The 21,529-nt window shown below is 46.9% G+C and overlaps 1 protein-coding gene across 2 annotated transcripts in view; it reads left to right on the forward strand.

Moving 5' to 3' along the window:
* The first annotated feature begins 7,541 nt into the window (after positions 1-7,541).
* Positions 7,542-21,529, forward strand: part of LOC138246544 (lens fiber membrane intrinsic protein-like) — a 145,383-nt gene continuing 131,395 nt past the window's right edge. Inside the window, exon 1 of one of the 2 annotated variants that reach the window (XM_069201210.1) lies at positions 7,542-7,646. The gene's annotated coding sequence lies outside the window, so the exon portion shown is untranslated. The remainder of the gene's footprint in view (positions 7,647-21,529) is intronic. The other variant, XM_069201209.1, reaches the window with a different exon arrangement.

Genomic DNA, 21,529 nt, shown 5'->3' on the forward strand with positions numbered 1-21,529 from the left:
AATTACACCTCAGTCGTGTCAACTACACGGTCAGATGGACGGGATATGGCCTCTCTTCGCTAGGCCATCTCGCAGCGGTCAAGATGACACTCTTGGCTAAAATATTATATGTTATGCAAAAACTAGCTCTGCCACCTCCCCCGCAGACCCTAGATTAACTACAAGCCTGCTATGGGAATTCCTATGGGATGGAAAGAAATCGAGGACGGCGAAGGCACAGGCTTATTTACCCCAGGCAGAGGGAGGGCTGGGGGTCCTCCGACTAATGGGCTACTATTCCGCTGCACACCTGAGCTAAATGGTGGAATGTCTCATCCGAACACCAAAAAACATTGGTGCTTTATCGATCAGGCTGTGGCAGGCATCCACATTTGAAAAGTGCAGAGGATGCCAAGGGCACACCATCCACCTGGCTGGTACATTTCTCCTATACTGCGGGCCACAGTGGGGATGTGGGACAGGGTACAAATGTAGAAAGGTTTATCCACACTTATCTCTCCTCAGACACCAATAATAGGGAATCCTGACTTCCCACCCGCACTGACTGACCCCTAACTATGGTGTGTGGCAGGTCGCTAAGTGTAAAAGGATAGGCAACCTCTTTGACGCAGACAGCCTTATGGAATTCTTCCAGCTTCAGTCAGATTATGGACTACCACTGATGGCCCACTGGCAGTACATAGAGGTCCGACACTGGGCACCTCTCCCCTCAGTTCATCATCATGCCAGTGGGCCTCTTAGCCCATTTGAAAAGTGGCTTCTCACTTGCACCTCTGATAAGTGTCTCCTCGCTGATATATATGCTTTCCTAGTCACACCACCAAAACTAGCCAAAACACCTGCACAACCTAGGTGGGAGATGGAATGTGAATGCACTTTTACGGACAGAGAGTGGTATGATATACTACACCACACCTGGTCATCGGTGCATAGCACATCCAGTAAGGAGATGTTCCTTAAGATAGCTCACTAGTGGTACTACGCTCCAGCAAGGGCTGCACGTTGGAAACCAGGTGGAAACAGTGCATTCTGGCTGCAATGTGCACAGACAGGTACACTTACATATATCTTATGGCAATGTCCTGAATTAGTGTTTCGTGCCAGGAAGTATTAGCTGCAATAAATGACGTATATGACGCAGGCTTTCCACAATTTCCCAGTGATGTTTTATTGGGACTTCTGAACATATCGCTAACATATTCTTTAAAATCCACGAAAGGACGCGCCATCATAGTGGTGTTGGGGGTGGCTAAGCATCTCTTGCTTTCTCGCTGGTGCTCTTACTCAATCCCGACCTTCACGGATTGGCTCCATAAATTGTGGGATCTACTGGTATCGGAGAAACTGACGGCGGGTGCGATGTCCTCATTGCCATTATTTGATAAAACATGGGGACCTTGTATTTGTTACCTCTTGGATGTATTCCGAGAATTGATGTGCCCAATATACTTGTGAATCCTTTGCTTGACACACACCGAGGGAGATCAGACATAACTGGAGATCTGTTGATTGTCTGTGGCTGGACGGCTGCCCCTCTGTCAGGCTTCCTCCCTCTGCTTCAAATATTCTTTGATGCCTTACTTTACTTGAGTAGTTGTCATTGATTATTAAACCTTATCCTCCCCATCCCTTGTAATCTTTTCGACAAGTTCACTTTTTCTTCCTTGTTGCAATTAGTTGACATTTCCCAACCGGCGTCTGGATGTAGGTGGGAGGACTGTTAAATTTGTTGATTGCATTAATAAATATAATGAGAGAGGTCTTAAATCTAAAAACCTGTCGAAATTCCTTGAAAACAACAAAGGTTACAGAGATAATATAGTTAGGAAATAGAATTAAAAACCGCTTAGAAATTCACTGAAAAAAGGTCACAGGGACATTATAGTTAGATTCAGATTGTACTCACACAAAACCACAGAAGTTCACCAGTTATAGGCCCATATTTATACTTTTGACGCAAACCAGCGGCGGCGCTGGTTTGCGTCAAAATTTTTACCACCGGCTAACCCCATTCCTACACGACATGCAGGCATCTTATTTAAGGAATGATGTTAGCCGGCCTGGTCTGAGTAAAAAAAAATTACTCAAACCAGGCAGTGCTGACGATGGTTAAAATGGGGGTTGTGCGTCAGAAAATGGTGCAAGTCAGGTTTGTGGCAAAAACCATGCCTCAAACCGGACTTGCGCCATTTTTTGACGCACAACCCCCATTGAAATAACTCCCGTCTTAGCAAAGAGCGTCAAAGTTTAAAGATGGTGCTAAGATTGCACCGAATGTGCGTCAACATTTTAGACGCACATTCGGCGCAAACACAGTATAAATATGCCCCATAGTTTATTGTTATCTCAATCAACTATAACTTGTGCTCTATGGTAACTATAACACACATAAATATTATGTGCTATCCTCATCACCTTCCCATATGACTAAAATATCATCAGTGGAACAATTATATCTTCGGATCATCAGAACTTCAATGGGCAGTACTTTGGCCCCACCACCGTGGCTAATCTTTTTATGCATCCATATTCAATAATTATTGAATAAATAGTTCTAAAAAAGCACTGCTACCATAAATTCACCAATAATGCAACATATAATTAAAAAAAAAACATAATACATGTTAAATATGCTGTGGGATTCTCTTTAGAGGGTCCAGCATTGAATCTGGGAGACCATGGATCATGGTCTATGATGTGTTACCATTAGATGTTCACCAACGCTTCTTGGATCTAAAGTAAATGCACAGTCTACAAATCTGCTGCTTCTTGATAAAGTGTTGTAGAATTATCAATGAAATATAGACTTCCTATTCTTTATAGGAAGTAATGGAGCTGCTGTAATCCTAGTGAAATTTGAACTCCTCTAGGAGCCATCGTAATAAGGTAATCTACAGCATTCTAAACTAATTACAATTGGTTGATAGTTGATTCAGGAGAACAAACGTTAACAGAGTACCATAGTCCTGCCAAGACTGTAGAAGATAAGTCATCACTGGAATATTAAATTTTATATTAACATGTGCCTCTCTGAGACCCTCCTTAAATTTCCCATGACTCCACACATTTCGTAGACTTTATTCCCCATTTCCCCATCACTCTCCCTCGTTCTCTCATCAGTTAGAACTAATCTTATACTTATTTGTGTGGCTGTCTCTGCCAATATGGCAGAGGTCTCTATGAAGAAAAGACAGAGCAGCTGGAGATCTCCAGCCATAGGTTTGTAAATTGCGTTTTGTAGTAAGGGATGTTGTACTACTTTACATGATCCAAAGTCCCCTTAGTGAATCGGCCCTAAATAAATTAATATGCATCGTACTGTCTTTCTTTCTGTGAGGATTTGGGTGTACTATAATATATGGCTGCTGGGCCTTTTTTGTGCAGTACATTCACAAATACTGTCTTGGATGAGTTAAGTATGTTTACTTAACCTTAAGCTCAACCCTGAGTAGCTGTGGCTGCGAGCAGTAATGCTTAGCAAAGGAACAATGTGTAAAGCATTTAACAGCACCAAACAATGAAATACGAAAGTCACATGACACAAAAGAAGCAAGACACCAATTTATAAAAATAGATCATAATTTTATGAATCTACAGGATGGTTCAGGAGAGACAAATTTTAGAAGAAATAAATACCTTTTGTATTAACCGCAAACAAGCACTGGCCAACAAAACGTTTGAAACACTAAGGGACATATTTAGAGTCTCCTCGCGCCACCTTGCGCCACATTAAAGGCATAATGTATACAAAGGGGGCATTCCCCCGTTAGGGGGGCTGAAAAAAATGGTGCAGCACTTTTTACTTTAACGCCTGCTTAGAGCAGGCATTAAAATGGGTCTTCCATTCTTTAGAATGGGCCCCTTTCTACTCTGCAGGAGTAGTGTCAACAGTTTGGCGCTACTCCTGCAGAGTACATCAACAGCATCACATTGAATGATGCTATTGCACCTTACCCTGTGCCATCGTGCACTGTATTTTAAATACGGCGCACACATGGTGGGGGTAGGGGGCACTAAAGGGCTCAGGGAAAGTGGCAGTGCACTCGGTGCAGCGCCACTTTCATAAATCTGCCCCTTAGTTTGGCAACTCCAGCACAAGTTGTGAGATGAAGTCCAGCAGGACAAAGGTTTAGAGGGGTAGCACTCCCAGGTCTGACAGATATGGGTGCAGCTTTTGGCTATCATGGATTTGTCCTCTTGAGCGCCTGGGGACTGGCAGCATCAAAATGTCTGCAGTGCCTACAAACATGTCAGCTTTGGCTCTTTCAGCTCTTGTCCCCCTGGAGCTGATTCCAAGGGATCGCCCGACTGACTCTTGGAGTCACTGCTGTAGGTTGGGACTGGGAATCAACATTTTCTTCAGCCAGGAGCTGTAGGCACAGCCCAAACTTTGGTAGCCCAAAGTGCATCAGGTGCAGTCCTACTGATGGTGCAGCCTTTCTTTTTGCGAATCCAAGAGCAGAACGGCAGTCCTTCTTTGTTTCTCTCTCTGATTCCAGCATGATGAGCTAACCCTCCAAGTGGCCATCCTGGGAGAGGAGGTGCCACCTCGCTCTGCAACAACTGCCTTTGTTCCTGAGCCCCTGAGTTGTCCACACTTCTCCCCAGGCAGGCAGAAAGCTGTTTGTGTGTTTGTGCCTTTGAGTGTCCGCTGGGCAAGCAGAGGCACAGAGTGGCAACTTTCTAAAAGTTGCTTCACTTTAAAAGTGATAATAATTTTGACTTGACCATCAAGTCGCATTTAATGCCATGGTTAATTTACTACCTTACATGACCAAGTTAGGTAGTCACATTCAGACGTTAGCCAGGCTGGGGTGCTAGCCTGTAACCCTATGTTAGCCAATAGGGCTACTAACTTTACCCACAACAAAACAATAATTTGGAAGTGCTGCTGTTAAGACATATTAAAAATATGTCTTATTTAACAAAGTACAACTCCCTGCCATAGGATTCTATATGCCTTCTTTAGGGGAGACATATATATTTTTAAGGGATAGAGTGGCTTTGTCATTGGTTTAAATGGCAAAGTCGAACTGGCAGTGACAAGGCTGCCCTTACAGTCTGCAGTGGCAGGCTGGGAGCCATTTTGTACTGTGGCACACATAGTGGCACAGCCAGTGATGCAGCCCTGAGAGAACGCTATGCCTTGCATACCCTGGGTACCGTATACTTGGGGCTTATAAGTAAGTCAGTCCTTGCCCATTACATATATATAATTTAACCTGCAATTTGTATAGGGTTAAAACAGTGGCAGTGAGGTCTGGTAAGCAGGCCTCGTTGCAGTTTACAGTTTCTTTCAGTCCGATGGAGATGCTGCAGTAAAATCCTATCTGCAAAGATGAAGTGCGCAGGTACTAGTGTGATGCTAGTTATTCCACTGCATGTTGCAGTATTAATGCACTTGCTCATCTCCTTGATATCCCTTGACCCGTATCTGTGCTGTGATGCTTATATTAAGGCAGGTGTTAAATGGTTGACCCGACAGTTATACACGTCTCCATAGCAGCCCCTAAGTGCACTGAGCTCTCTTTTCTGCCTTTCCAATAAGATGTAACAAACAGGCCTGTGCACTCCTTAATGTCATGAACTGCACTTCATGCCTATGTTAACATCTATGAAATAGTTTACAAGGTTTCCTGAACTAACCTTGTTTCCTTTTATCTGTAAAGTAACCCCACAAGGGACACTTATTTGGTGTGAAACAAAAGAAAAGGGCCAAGCGTCTGACTGTATTCAATTTGACAGGTTTTGCCCCTGACAGGTCATTGGAAGATTGTCTCCAGAATTGTGACAATGTGAGCTCCTCAGGGGGCAGCTCAATGGGTCTTCACCAGAGGGGAACTGAAGTGCGTTGACAAGATAAATTGCTCAAAAATATGACAGGGGTCTACATAAGTTGATAGGCTACAGGCTCTACAAAACCACCACCATGGTCTTAAGTTGAAACACAAGTCTTATGGTGTAAACTTGTTATATGAAAATGTGTTAGCAAATAATTACTCCTTTATTTATGTGTCCCAAGAGGATTGCTTTTATTTGTGCATACAAACATTTAACCAACTTCTTACTTGTTCGCTGTGTTCCCTCCTGCTGCAGCTCAGTCCACCACCTTCCATCACATCTGTAGAGATCCGGATCCCAAGCAGAAAAGGGACTTAACCGATGAATTCTCGTGGTTCCTCATCACTTCGCCCACACTACCCTCTTGAGTGTCTCCAACCTCCCAAATATCACAACCTCAAAAAAACAAGAGACACCATCTTCAACTTCATTGATACCCTCAACGTGGTACTGCGTGTCACACAACCAACATACTCAAAAGGCCACGTCCTCCGCTTTGTCTTCCCAACGTCACCAACAAACCTATGGAAGCCACACAAACCCCTGGACTGGAGAAACCATTTTGCCATCCCATTATCCATGGCCAGGAAAGCAAAAAAGAGAAAGCCAAACTTTCAGATCCTTCAAAGATTTCTCGAAAAACAACCTAGTGCTTGAACTCATCTCTCACTGTATCAACTTCATGTCCAAAACCAAAACCCTTCTAGCCAACTTAAACAATTTTTCGGAAAGTTATGAGGACATTCATGCGCCCTGTATCATACATTGCATGAGATGTCATCAATGATGTCATAAAGAATGTCATAGAGCATGTCATGAGTGATGTAATATGTGAGGTTGTTCACATGGCATGGCGGGGGAGCAAATTATAGTTCTAACTGGTGAATTTCTGTGTTTTTTTAGTTCAAAACTTTGTTGCAACTGCCATATTCACCTAACTATAAACTTACTTTAACCTTTATGTTTTTTTCAGTGACCGCTCAGGTACAGGAGGTCTATGAAATCTTTCTCCCCCACAGCTTTCTGTTTTCTTGTTTATCGCTCTCTGAGCACTGATCTCTCTTGAGGCCTGCCAAACCCAACGCCCTTTTTCATAAATCGTATGACAAAGGGCTTTCATGCAAGCGCTGGTAGGGAAATTCAAATAATTTGTACTGTCCTACAGGCAGGAGTTTTTGCGATTTAGAAGCGGATGAGAGCCCAGTTGGACCGGCTCAGTCACGTGGCAGCCTCTGTGCTGAGCTGCACCCCAAAATCAGTCCTAACAAAAAGTATTGAAACCAGCCCCTGTCTGCAGGAGGTCTAGATAGGCCTCTGGGGCCTAGTGGGTCGTGGGAGTCCAGGCTAACCTGAGAGCAGCCTCCTAGAGTGAGGACCGCCAAGAAAATGACGTAGGGGCATATTAGGCAGCCAAGTCCTTGTCAGCCTCACAAGTACCTGACTGACACGACACCCCCCCCCCCCCCCCCCCCCCCCCGACCTCGCAGAGGGCTCGGCTCGTTCTGCACAGCTCCAGGTCTCCTAACACGAGCCTGCGTCAGTTTTTTAAATTATTTTTGCTTTACAGACTTCTGTGTGAAGACTCTTCGCGCGACCTTTCCTTGGTGGCTTCACTTCACGTTCTCCGCTCATCGGGCGGAATGTGTAGTGACATTCGTCCGTGGCCACATCCTCCGTGGCCCAGACCTGGTGTCACAAGCTCTTTCACACTTAAGAAGAGACGAATTCAGCGAGGAGACCATTTCCTCCCTCGCAGAGACTTGAGAACACTTGCCCGAGGTGCATCCGGCTGAATCACTCCGAAGGTAAAACCCATCAACTTTGTATGAGTGAGCGAGGGTTACAGAACCGCCTTAACCCATTTGGTAGGGCAGGGTGAGTGCAGTGCTTAATTTGTAGATAAAAACGTGCCGGTGCCCAAAGCCCTCCTCTTAAACACGCGGCTGCTGCAATTAAATGTGCCAGCACGGAATACTGAGGCAGCGAAAACCTGAAGCCATCTCGGGCCTCTTCAATCCATTTATAGCCATTCTTGTCCCCTTCAGCTCACTCTTGCAGCTTGCTGCTTGCTCCCATTGTGACGCTTTTTCGTTTTTCTCTTCCTCCGTCTTTCCCATATGTGGCTTATGCTCGCAGCAAATGCTTGAGGCAAAGACTAAGGGGCATATTTATACTCTGTTTGCGCCGAATTTGCGTCGTTTTTTTCGACGCAAATTCGACGCAAAACGAACTCCATATTTATACTTTGGCGTTAGACGCGTCTAGCGTCAAAGTTCATGGAGTTTGCGTCATTTTTTTGCGTGAACACCTTCCTTCCGTTAATGATATGCAAGGTAGGCGTTCCCGTCTAAAAAAATGACTCCGATGCATATGCGTCGTATTTATACTCCCGGGCAAAAATGACGCCCAGGAGTGGGCGGGTCAAAAAAACCCGCATTAGCGCCGTTTTTTAACGCCTGGGTCAGGGCAGGCGTTCAGGGACCTGTGGGCTCGGAATTAGCCCACAGGTGCCCTCCCATGCCCCCAGGGACACCCCCTGTCACCCTTGCCCACCCCAGGAGGACGCCCAAGGATGGAGGGACCCACCCCAGGGACATTAAGGTAAGTTCAGGTAAGTATTTAAAAAAAAAAAAAAATTGTGGCATAGGGGGGCCTTATTTGTGCCCCCCTACATGCCACTATGCCCAATGACCATGCCCAGGGGACACATGTCCCCTGGGCATGGCCATTGGGCAAGGGGGCATGACTCCTGTCTTTGCTAAGACAGGAGTCATGTTAATGGGGGTTGGGCGTCGTAAAAAAATGGCGCAAATCGGGTTGAGGCGAAAAATTTGCCTCAGCCTGACTTGCCCCATTTTTGGACGCCCAAACTCCATTTTCCCCTATGCCGGCGCTGCCTGGTGTACGTCGTTTTTTTTCACGCACACCAGGCAGCGCCGGCGGCTAACGCCGGTTAACATCATTGAATAAATACGGCGCCCGCATGGCGCTTCAGAATGGCGTTAGCCGGCGCTAATTTTTTTGACGCAAAACTGCGTTAGCGCAGTTTTGCGTCAAAAAGTATAAATACGGGCCTAAGTACCGGCATGCCGGTGCTCAGCACCGGAAACAACCAGCACAAATTAAGCACTGGGTGAGTGTTAGGTTAGAGCAGGAATGTGAGCCCATGTGAGCGCTGAGGCATAAACGTCACTATATCAGTACAAAGTTCTACAGGGCTCACTGCAAGTCCTGTGGGATTTGCGACTCATAATTAGGAAGGCGCGTCCTGATTGCGAGTCGCAGGGGGATGTATGATTGTTCTATGACTGCAATTGCGGTTGCAAAACAATCGCCGTTACCACCAATTTAGAATTGGAGGTAACCCATTCCCTTTAAGTAAAATGGGCTGCATTTAAAGAAAAAAACTGCTTTGTTTAAAAGCAGTCACAGACATGGGGGTCTGCTATCCCCAGCAGGCCACCATCCCTGTGAGTGCAGCCATTCCCAATGGGGTCGCAAATCGTGACCTCTCTAATGAATATTAATGAGGTAGGTCATTTGTGACCCATTGGGAATCACGAACAGTGTGAGTCTCACTGTTGTGCATTTGGTTTTGCGACTCACAAATGAGTTGCAAATTGCAAGTCGCAAAACTCAGGGTCGTACATCTGGCCCCTAGGTGAGGTAATACCGCAGACGGTAAACACAGATCCATTATTTCCAAGTTCAAGCCTCGGAATGGACATAACACAGAGAGATTGTGAATGTTTTCCCTTGTCCTGAGCTGCACAAACTCAGAATGTGCGTTTTTGTCTGCAAATATCGGTCTGTTTTACCTTTCGAAATCTGTGTGGGCAAAAAATCAGGGTGTGTAGCAATTACCTCAAAACAGGGGCTCCCGATGTGGGCACAATCATAATGGCTGAACTAAGCCACTATCTCGAATTGCGTCTTCTCAGGCAGGTGAAATGAAAGATACGACTCAGGTGTCAATTCAGGACATCACCTTAGAGGCTGCCAAGAAAGTGACTCAGTGTGTGTAATGCAAATGTACATGAAAGCTTCAAAATGCATGAATACATAGGCTATGAGGCTGGGAATATGCATTCATGTCATATTGTAGGTGTGTTATGTCACGACATAGAATGTTACGACAAGGGAATTAATGGCTCTAATATGTGTTTACATATAAACCAAGGGCTTGAATCAAGGGGAGTAAATTGTTAGGTATGTCTGAGCCACTATCATGAATTTTAGATTATATTAATGTCTGGTTGTTGGCTGCTATTTTGTAGCAACAATGTTTACCCCTGTTCCAATGTCACAAAGGAATTCAAGTCTGTCTGTACAGCACTGGTTCTCTGGGGAGCAGAGAGTTGGGAGGGGAGGAAATACCTAAAGCGTGGTGGGGATGCGTGGCAGAATGCCAAGTACTTTTTAGGGTCAAGCACAAAACGCACTGTCCCTGGTGTAATCTCTCTGTAGGCTTTTAAATACGCCCATGTCACGCTGCTCAGTTTGGTTGGTTTGTGGGCCTGCCTTTTAAAATTTGCTTGATTTAATTAGTGAAAAGCATGCATACGTCATACCTTCTCCGGTGTTTAGCCCATCTCGAGCACACCGGCCAACTACTGAAAACATACGAGGCTCCATGTTTTCGATATGATTTCTGGACTACTTTGTCTCTTTATTTCGTAGGCAGCGCAATCTTGCTGCGCAGTAGTTGAGTGCTTTGCATGACATCGACCCTGTTACATGGATAATTGCACATTTTTGCTGGTTACATGGATAATTGCACTTTTGCCGATACATTTCACTGTAACCAAACTTCTGTTTCCTTTTGTGTGTCTGCTTTGCGCTCATAGCGGGTGTCAGCTCGCTTATGTGAAACTGTTTTACTTTTCATTTTCACTTTATGTGGCAAGAAAAGACTTGTGATGTGAAACTGTTTTACTTTTCATTTTCAGTTTATGTGACAAGGAAAGTCTTGTTAGGAGTTTACAACACTATTATTGCAAATACAATAGATGTGGCCCTGCCAAGCTGGTGTGATGGTTGTGTGTTTTACATTTTCTTAACCGAGGCTTATGGCTTTAGAGTGCCTCTGAACCTGCCCCTCCTTTTGGGCTGAGGTCTGTCACCAGTGCGGCATGCAGTTATCAACCCTCCCTCCCATGCAGAAATCCACCAGAGACCCCAGGGTGCACTCGAAATCTGGCTTACTGCAGTCGACCACTTCTGGCAAGTGAACCACAAAACATCAGAACTATGTGCAAACAATGCCATATTCACACCCTAAGACCCACCAGAGGAACAAATACGGCTCCTGTGAGTCCTGGAGATGTTCTTCTTATCTCTCTGGCCGAAGATCACAATGCAGTTACAGCCCCTAAGCCGCTGTTCACTCTTACATGTCAGTCAGTGAGTGGAGTTCACGAGCTCTCAGGTGATAGCAAGGTTGCACTCAGGGCTTCTTTTCCTAATGGCTAGGAAAGAGATCCACCCAGCGGAGGAGTGGAGTAGCAGTATAGGGCCTCAAAAATTGCCTTGTTCCTGGACTACTTTTTCTCTTTATTTCGTAGGCAGCGCGATCTCGCTGGGCAGTAGTAGAGCGCTTTGCATGACATCAACTCTGTTACATGGATATTTGCACTTTTGACAGTTACATTTATGTTTGCACGTTTGCCGGTTACATGGTTAATTGCACTTTTGTCATACGTTTCACTGCGAGCGAACTTGTTTCCTTTTGTGTGTCTGCTTGCACTCATGGTGGCCGTCGGCTCGCTTATGTGAAACTGTTTTACTTTTCATTTTCACTTTATGTGGCAAGAAAAGTCCGGTTAGAAGTTTACAATGCTAATAGCGTTAACTCGAGCAAACGCGAGACCCATTGCATTGCAAATGCTTGTTTTCATTTGGGAGGAGTAGGAAAGTCCAAGTTATTTGTGGCTTTCTCAGTTTTCATCTGCCCCTATGTAGTAGTTAAAAGCAGATGTTTTGGGAGGGTCAAAATATCAACAATAAGTTACTATGGAACTTTATATACAATAGTGTCAAAATGTTTCTGAAGTTGCAACAGGGAGAGTTTCTCAAAAAGTCATATTTATTTGACATAAGACATGGCAGTTCTCTCGTTAGGGCCCTGGGCCAACAAGGGAATCTGAGCAAGTGGGACTGAGTGAATAAGGGAGAATGAGCAAGTCATGGGAAGACTCTGGGAAACTAGGTGAGAATGAGTGAGAATGAGTGAGAATGAGTGAGAATGAGTGAGCCTGAGTGAGTCTGAGTGAAACTAAGTAAGACTAAATGAGTCAGAGTTAGATTGAGTCAGTCAGAATGAGTCGATTGAGTGGGTCAGAGTGAGAATGGGTGAGACAATGAAACTGAGTCAGAGTAAGTAAAAGTCACTGATGACTAAGTCCGAGTTAGAATAAGTGAGAGATTAAGACTGACTGCAGCAAGTGCGAGCGAGCCCCTTGAACCCTCCAAGTAAGTGAGTCAGTCTCGTTCACTGGAATTCAAGCCGAGGATTATGCCCCACCCCTTTTAGTGGACACCAGCCACTATTGCTACAGAGCTACCTTGGGGAACAGACAAGTGGAGAAGTGTGGCTTAATGGTTAGAGCAGCAGACCCTGATGCAGAAATCTGGCCCGGGACCAGGGTTCAATTCCTGCCTTGGTGGGTCTTGGACTCAATTTCCTCGGACCTGATCATTTTCACATCGGTGTTTAATCTAATTCATGGGTCCCACTCTGTAACTCTGGGCAATAGCTTGCTTAATCTCCACAACGGCCCCAACAGTGCTGGGATGCCTGGCTTCACCTTGGAGGTTGCCTAGGAGTGGGCGCCTCACAGGGAAAAGCCAGGAGGGGCTCCACAGCGGTATGCGCACAGCACCTTGAGACCCTAACGGGTGAGTAGTGCGCTATACAAGTATGAAGTTTACAGTTTAAGGATGGAATTTTCCACCATTTGGAGAGGTTGGCGGTCAGTATAACCCCACACCCCAGCCCCAAATAAGGCAGTCGACAAGTATTTTGCCCTATAAATAGCTAATATTTTCTTGAGTGCCTTCCTCCCTAGTTTAATAGTGAAATTTATGAGCGCAGCAATGGCCTTCAAAAGTGTAGGTTTTTGGTATTAATCACCAGTTTCCAGGTTCTGTCTGTGTCAAGAATTCCAGGTATGAGACAACGTTAGTAAAATTAAGCTTGGTGCCCCCAATCATAATGTCACAGCACTTAACATGCCTCCTACTGCAGTTCATAATAAAGGTTTTCTCTGTATTAACCAGCAGCCCTAGTTTCTGCATGTAGGCTACAATACATGCTAAAATCCTCTGGAGGGCCAGGGGAGTGCGCTTTATTAAAACAGTGTCATCGCATACAGACGAGCCAGAATCGGGTGATGGCCAATTTGGGGGAGGTCCATACAGTTCTCTAATAAAGCCTTGCCTAGATTATTAATATATAATGTTTAAACAGGAAAGAAGCAAGTACACACCCTTAAAGCCCCTCTTCACACCAAAGGAATTAGTGCATTCCCCTCTCAGCCCATATGGGACACTGGCCCTGGTCCCTGAGTGCAACTCTCTCAAAAACTGAATAAAGGGCGGGCCCTCACCAAGCTTGTCATATATATATATATTTGCCAATTATAAGATTCAAGTTAAGTCCCTGCTCAATTGTCCCGAGCCTGCGACGAAAGCCATATTGCAGATCAGAAAGAATCCCGTGATCTGCAGCCCAAGCTTCTAATCTGACCAGAATAATACTGCCAGCCACATTCACAAGGGAGTCAAGCAGTGAAATTGGGTGATAGCAGGCCAGTGAAGAGCGATCTCACTTCTTTACAAGCATTTGCAATGCAACGGGTCTTGCGTTTGCTCGTGTTAGAGCTGATAGCGTTGTAAACTCCTAACCCGACTTTTCACTCGTAATGAGACCTATCGCCAAAAGTGCATTTATGTACGTAACCGGAAAAAGTGCAATTAACTGTGTAACAGGGTCGATAATATGTAAAGCGCTCGACTTCTGCCAAGCGAGATTGTGCTGGGAAAATAGAGAAAAAGTAGTCCACGAGTCGGACGGAAAACAGCGAGCCTCGCATGCTTTCTTTACTTGGTCGATGCGCTCGAGGAGGGCTATCCACCGGAAAAGGCATGACGTATGCTTGCCTTCCAATAATGAAATCAAACAGACTCCAACAGGCAAGCCCACGAGCCAATGAAAGACACTGACGTGACGTAGACAGGGCTCTGAGCCCTTTTTAATTCCTAAAGCGTCTCGCTTAGCGAAACGCATGCGCAAGCGCATGTGACGCAGGCTCGACCCTAAGAAACCGCACAAGAAATGTCGGTTTGACATTTACATGCTAAAACATTCATGTGTGGTGTGCAGCACAAATGATTTCCCCAGAGAAATCGGGTCACACTTTTACATCCTGTAGAGCAGAAAGTGCAAAACATCTCAGCCAACCACCAGAATCTACCATCAGTTGACAAAGATTGTTCGCAGTACTTCCAAACATGCTCCACGCCAGCGTATTTTTGTCAATAATTGCCACGTGACATTGCGTGCAATTACACTGCTCTATTGGCAGTCCAGGTCAATCATTGCTCTACTACCCAGAGTAATACAAATTGGCAAGTAAATGCTTTGTGTGCAGCCTTTTGACCCCCAACCCCTCTAGCAAGTACATACAGTTCACTACACCTTGCAGTCACCAGGCCTCCTCATCACTCAGGCAGACATCACTCAACAGGAGTAGTCGCAAAATTCTTAAAACTTGGTCAACCCAGTGCACAACTGTGCTCAAAAGTGAACAGTTTCATACAATATATACCGCCTCCAAGTGGACAGTGAAAGAATCCCAACTCTTACGTACAAGCCCTGCTTCCCTCCAAATCAAGGGCCTCTTAGCCACTGCAAGCAATTTAAGACCCCAACTATAGATAAGTGCATTGCAAAACTCCTTCTCTGCATTTGCAATTAACCAATCACAGGAGCGCAAATTGCAACCTGCTAATATTCATTACGCATTTTTTTATGACCCCTTACTAACGTACAAAGTACATTAGTAATATATATGAGTCACATTGTAAGCTGTTTTCCCATGCATAGACATGTGAGCACAAATTGCACATCCCGGATTTGTAAATGGGAATATTATATTTCATCTAAAATCAGCCGCGATTTTAACTTGCAACTCTTAGGTTACAACAACGTTCTCTGTATATTGTACGGCAATCCTCCAGCAGTTAACCCCTTCTGTGCCGCGGACGTAGTGGTTACGTCCTGCGGCACAGTGCTGCTGTGCTGAGGACGTAACCACTACGTCCTCGGCACACAGCCCAGAGGGAGCGCTCTCGCTCCCTCTGTGGGGTTCCCCCCCACCCCCCCAAGTCAGGGATGGAAGGGGAAGCCCTTCCCCTCCCACCCCCGACCCCCCCAACCCCCCCTGTGACGTCAGCGCGCGAGCGCGCGCTGATTAGTCACAGGGTCTCCCCCATCGCGCTGGAAGCAGAGCTTCCAGCGCGATTGAAAAAGAAATGCTTTTGCATTTCTTTTTCAATCCCATGGGGGAGGCCCCGAGAGGCTTCAAAGGGAAGGAAATGTATTTCCTTCCCTTTGAAGTCTCTCACAGGTTTCAAAAGCCGGATTGCTTGCAATCCGGCTTTTGAAACCCCACTAGACACCAGGGATTTTTTTTTTTTCTTGAAATTGGCAAAAGGGAGCGACCCCTTGGGCAAGGGTCGCTCCCAGGGGGGCATTTTTTTAGGAAGGCCTTTTCTGCCCCCCCTGGGGGCAGATTGGCCTATTATTAGGCCGATCTGACCCCAGGGGGGGCAGAAACCTCTAGGCACCAGGGACCATTTTTTTTTTATTTTTTTTTTTGTGATGAATTCTTTTTTTTTAGGTGGGGAGCGATCCCTTAGGCAAGGGTCGCTCCCCTACGGGGCAATATATATTTAGGCCATTTCTGCCCCCCTTGGGGGCAGATTGGCCTATTTTGATAAGGCCAATCTGCCCCCAAGGGGGGCAGAAACCATTAGACACCAGGGAGTTTGTTTTTGCGCGCGAATGTCACGCAACAAAGCGACCCCTTTGGCAAGGGTCGCTCCCAGGGGGGGCAATTTTTTGGGAAGGCCTTTCGGCCTATTATTAGGCCGATCTGCCCCCAGGGGGGGAAGAAACCTCTAGGCGCCAGGGCAAATTTTTTTTTTGTGTTTTGTTTTTTTTTGTTCTTTTTTTTTTTTTAGAGATGGGGAGCGACCCATCAGGCAAGGGTCGCTCCCCTTGGGGGCAAATTGTATTTAGACCATTTCTGCCCCCCTGGGGGCAGATTGGGCGATTTTAGGTCAATCTGCCCCCAAGGGGGCAGAAACCACTAGGCACCGGGGATTTGATTTTTGGCGCCAATGTCACGCAGGGGGAGCGACCCCGTAGGCAAGGGTCGCTCCCGGGGGGGGGGGGGGAGGGTTGGGGGGGCAAATTTATTTTAGGCCATTTCTGCCCCCCCGGGGGACAGATCGGCCTATTATTAGGCCGAACTGCCCCCGGGGGGGGGGGGCAGAACACTCTAGGCGCCAGGGCAATTTTTTTTTTGTGTTTTTTTTTTTTGTTGTTTCTTATTTTAGAGATGGGGAGCGACCCATCAGGCAAGGGTCGCTCCCCTGGGGGGGCAAATTGTATTTAGACCATTTCTGCCCCCCTGGGGGCAGATTGGCCAATTTTAGGTCAATCTGCCCCCAAGGGGGCAGAAACCACTAGGCACCGGGGATTTGTTTTTTGGCGCCAATGTCACGTAGGGGGAGCGACCCCGTAGGCAAGGGTCGCTCCCGGGGGTGGGGGTGGGGGTTGGGGGGGCAAATTTATTTTAGGCCATTTCTGCCCCCCCGGGGGACAGATCGGCCTATTATTAGGCCGAACTGCCCCCGGGGGGGGGGGCAGAACACTCTAGGCGCCAGGGCAATTTTTTTTTTGTGTTTTTTTTTTTTGTTGTTTCTTTTTTTAGAGATGGGGAGCGACCCATCAGGCAAGGGTCGCTCCCCTGGGGGGGCAAATTGTATTTAGACCATTTCTGCCCCCCTGGGGGCAGATTGGCCAATTTTAGGTCAATCTGCCCCCAAGGGGGCAGAAACCACTAGGCACCGGGGATTTGTTTTTTGGCGCCAATGTCACGCAGGGGGAGCGACCCCGTAGGCAAGGGTCGCTCCCGGGGGGGGGGGTGGGGGTTGGGGGGGCAAATTTATTTTAGGCCATTTCTGCCCCCCCGGGGGACAGATCGGCCTATTATTAGGCCGAACTGCCCCCGGGGGGGGGGCAGAACACTCTAGGCGCCAGGGCAATTTTTTTTTTGAGTTTTTTTTTTTTGTTGTTTCTTTTTTTAGAGATGGGGAGCGACCCATCAGGCAAGGGTCGCTCCCCTGGGGGACAAATTGTATTTAGGCCATTTCTGCCCCCCTTGGGGGCAGATTGGCTGAGTTTAGGTCAACCTGCCCCCAAGGGGGCAGAAACCACTAGGCACCGGGGATTTGTTTTTTGGTGCCAATGTCACGCAGGGGGAGCGACCCCGTAGGCAAGCGTCGCTCCCGGCGGGGGAGGGTGGGGGTTGGGGGGGCAAATTTATTTTAGGGCATTTCTGCCCCCCCCCCCCCCCCCTGGGGCCGGCTGAGCTACAGGCCAAACACCACAGGTAGGCACCTTGCAAAAAACACCTCTGTTTTCTGTGAAAAAATATGTTGTGTCCACGTTGTGTTTTGGGCCATTTCCTTTTGTGGGCGCTAGGCCTACCCACAGAAGTGATGTACCATTTTTATCGAGAGACTTAGGGGAACGCTGGGTGGAAGGAAATTTGTGGCTCCTCTCAGATTCCAGAACTTTCTGTCACCGAAATGAGAGGAAAAAGTGTTTTTTGGGCCAAATTTTGATGTTTGCAAAGGATTCTGGGTAACATAACCTGGTCAGAGCCCCGCAAGTCACCCCATCTTGGATTCCCCTGGGTTTCTAGTTTTCAAAAATGCACTGGTTTGCTAGGTTTCCTCAGGTGTCGGCTGAGCTACAGGCCAAAATCCACAGGTAGGCACTGCTTTTTATAAAAAAATGTGATGTGTCCACGTTGTGTTTTGGGCCCTTTCCTTTCGTGGGCGCTAGTCCTACCCACACAAGTGAGGTATCATTTTTATCGGGAGACTTGGGGGAACGCTGGGTAGAAGGAAATTTGTGGCTCCTCTCAGATTCCAGAACTTTCTGCCACAGAAATGTGAGTAACATGTGTATTTTTAGCCAAATTTTGAGGTTTGCAAAGGATTCTGGGTAACAGAACCTGGTCCGAGCCCCGCAAGTCACCCCTCCTTGGATTCCCCTAGGTCTCTAGTTTTCAGAAATGCACAGGTTTGGTAGGTTTCCCTAGGTGCCGGCTGAGCTAGAGGCCAAAATCTACAGGTAGGCACTTCGCAAAAAACACCTCTGTTTTTTTCCAAAATTTAGGATGTGTCCACGTTGCGCTTTGGGGTGTTTCCTGTCGCCGGCGCTAGGCCTACCCACGCAAGTGAGGTATCATTTTTATCGGGAGACTTGGGGGAACGCTGGGTGGAAGGAAATTTGTAGCTCCTCTCAGATTCCAGAACTTTCTGCCACAGAAATGTGAGGGACATGTGTTTTTTTAGCCAAATTTTGAGGTTTGCAAAGGATTCTGGGTAACAGAACCTGGTCCGAGCCCCGCAAGTCACCCCTCCTTGGATTCCCCTAGGTCTCTAGTTTTCAGAAATGCACAGGTTTGGTAGGTTTCCCTAGGTGCCGGCTGAGCTAGAGGCCAAAATCTACAGGTAGGCACTTCGCAAAAAACACCTCTGTTTTTTTCCAAAATTTAGGATGTGTCCACGTTGCGCTGTGGGGTGTTTCCTGTCGCCGGCGCTAGGCCTACCCACGCAAGTGAGGTATCATTTTTATCGGGAGACTTGGGGGAACGCTGGGTAGAAGGAAATTTGTGGCTCCTCTCAGATTCCAGAACTTTCTGCCACAGAAATGTGAGTAACATGTGTATTTTTAGCCAAATTTTGAGGTTTGCAAAGGATTCTGGGTAACAGAACCTGGTCCGAGCCCCGCAAGTCACCCCTCCTTGGATTCCCCTAGGTCTCTAGTTTTCAGAAATGCACAGGTTTGGTAGGTTTCCCTAGGTGCCGGCTGAGCTAGAGGCCAAAATCTACAGGTAGGCACTTCGCAAAAAACACCTCTGTTTTTTTCCAAAATTTAGGATGTGTCCACGTTGCGCTTTGGGGTGTTTCCTGTCGCCGGCGCTAGGCCTACCCACGCAAGTGAGGTATCATTTTTATCGGGAGACTTGGGGGAACGCTGGGTAGAAGGAAATTTGTGGCTCCTCTCAGATTCCAGAACTTTCTGCCACAGAAATGTGAGTAACATGTGTATTTTTAGCCAAATTTTGAGGTTTGCAAAGGATTCTGGGTAACAGAACCTGGTCCGAGCCCTGCAAGTCCCCCCTCCTTGGATTCCCCTAGGTCTCTAGTTTTCAGAAATGCACAGGTTTGGTAGGTTTCCCTAGGTGCCGGCTGAGCTAGAGGCCAAAATCTACAGGTAGGCACTTCGCAAAAAACACCTCTGTTTTTTTCCAAAATTTAGGATGTGTCCACGTTGCGCTGTGGGGTGTTTCCTGTCGCCGGCGCTAGGCCTACCCACGCAAGTGAGGTATCATTTTTATCGGGAGACTTGGGGGAACGCTGGGTAGAAGGAAATTTGTGGCTCCTCTCAGATTCCAGAACTTTCTGCCACAGAAATGTGAGTAACATGTGTATTTTTAGCCAAATTTTGAGGTTTGCAAAGGATTCTGGGTAACAGAACCTGGTCCGAGCCCCGCAAGTCACCCCTCCTTGGATTCCCCTAGGTCTCTAGTTTTCAGAAATGCACAGGTTTGGTAGTTTTCCCTAGGTGCCGGCTGAGCTAGAGGCCAAAATCTACAGGTAGGCACTTCGCAAAAAACACCTCTGTTTTTTTCCAAAATTTAGGATGTGTCCACGTTGCGCTTTGGGGTGTTTCCTGTCGCCGGCGCTAGGCCTACCCACGCAAGTGAGGTATCATTTTTATCGGGAGACTTGGGGGAACGCTGGGTAGAAGGAAATTTGTGGCTCCTCTCAGATTCCAGAACTTTCTGCCACAGAAATGTGAGTAACATGTGTATTTTTAGCCAAATTTTGAGGTTTGCAAAGGATTCTGGGTAAGAGAACCTGGTCCGAGCCACACAAGTCACCCCTCCTTGGATTCCCCTAGGTCTCTAGTTTTCAGAAATGTACAGGTTTGGTAGGTTTCCCTAGGTGGCGGCTGAGCTAGAGGCCAAAATCTCCAGGTAGTCACTTTGCTAAAAACAGCTCTGTTTTCTGTGATGTGTCCACGTTGTGTTTTGGGGCATATCCTGTCGCGGGCGCTAGGCCTACCCACACAAGTGAGGTATCATTTTTATCGGGAGACGTGGGGGAACGCTGGGTGGAAGGAAATTTGTGGCTCCTCTCAGATTCCAGAACTTTCTGCCACAGAAATGTGAGGAACATGTGTTTTTTTAGCCAAATTTTGAGGTTTGCAAAGGATTCTGGGTAACAGAACCTGGTCCGAGCCACACAAGTCACCCCTCCTTGGATTCCCCTAGGTCTCTAGTTTTCAGAAATGTACAGGTTTGGTAGGTTTCCCTAGGTGCCGGCTGAGCTAGAGGCCAAAATCTACAGGTAGTCACTTTGCTAAAAACAGCTCTGTTTTCTGTGATATGTCCACGTTGTGTTTTGGGGCATATCCTGTCGCGGGCGCTAGGCCTACCCACACAAGTGAGGTATCATTTTTATCGGGAGACGTGGGGGAACGCTGGGTGGAAGGAAATTTGTGGCTCCTCTCAGATTCCAGAACTTTCTGCCACAGAAATGTGAGGAACATGTGTTTTTTTAGCCAAATTTTGAGATTTGCAAAGGATTCTGGGTAACAGAACCTGGTCCGAGCCCCGCAAGTCACCCCTCCTTGGATTCCCCTAGGTCTCTAGTTTTCAGAAATGCACAGGTTTGGTAGGTTTCCCTAGGTGGCGGCTGAGCTAGAGGCCAAAATCTACAGGTAGACACTTTGCTAAAAACAGCTCTGTTTTCTGTGATATGTCCACGTTGTGTTTTGGGGCATATCCTGTCGCGGGCGCTAGGCCTACCCACACAAGTGAGGTATCATTTTTATCGGGAGACGTGGGGGAACGCTGGGTGGAAGGAAATTTGTGGCTCCTCTCAGATTCCAGAACTTTCTGCCACAGAAATGTGAGGAACATGTGTTTTTTTAGCCAAATTTTGAGGTTTGCAAAGGATTCTGGGTAACAGAACCTGGTCCGAGCCCCACAAGTCACCCCTCCTTGGATTCCCCTAGGTCTCTAGTTTTCAGAAATGCACAGGTTTGGTAGGTTTCCCTAGGTGGCGGCTGAGCTAGAGGCCAAAATCTACAGGTAGTCACTTTGCTAAAAACAGCTCTGTTTTCTGTGATATGTCCACGTTGTGTTTTGGGGCATATCCTGTCGCGGGCGCTAGGCCTACCCACACAAGTGAGGTATCATTTTTATCGGGAGACGTGGGGGAACGCTGGGTGGAAGGAAATTTGTGGCTCCTCTCAGATTCCAGAACTTTCTGCCACAGAAATGTGAGGAACATGTGTTTTTTTAGCCAAATTTTG

Source organism: Pleurodeles waltl, chromosome 7 (assembly GCF_031143425.1).
Source record: "Pleurodeles waltl isolate 20211129_DDA chromosome 7, aPleWal1.hap1.20221129, whole genome shotgun sequence".
Classification (NCBI taxonomy): Eukaryota; Metazoa; Chordata; class Amphibia; order Caudata; family Salamandridae; genus Pleurodeles; species Pleurodeles waltl.